This window comes from Mizuhopecten yessoensis, unplaced genomic scaffold (genome assembly GCF_002113885.1).
Source record: "Mizuhopecten yessoensis strain PY_sf001 unplaced genomic scaffold, ASM211388v2 scaffold9643, whole genome shotgun sequence".
NCBI classification, from domain to species: domain Eukaryota; kingdom Metazoa; phylum Mollusca; class Bivalvia; order Pectinida; family Pectinidae; genus Mizuhopecten; species Mizuhopecten yessoensis.
Window position 1 is genome coordinate 9,960 of NW_018408150.1, and position 289 is coordinate 10,248.

The following is a 289-nucleotide window of genomic DNA, read 5'->3' on the forward strand; positions in this document are numbered from 1 at the left end:
CACTACATATAACAGTTTAACGTCATATGTGAACCACGACATACAACAATTTATCGTTAAATGTGAACCATGAGATACAACAGAGTGATGTTTAGTGTGATCCAAGACATACATCAGAGTGTAGTTAAGTGTAAACCATGACATTTAACAGTTTGTCGTTAAGCGTAGACCACGACATATAACAGAGTGAAGTTTAATGTGAACCACGACATACAACATAGTGTCGTTAAGTGTGAACCATGACATATAACAGTGTGTCGTTAGTGTGAACCATGACATATAACAGTTT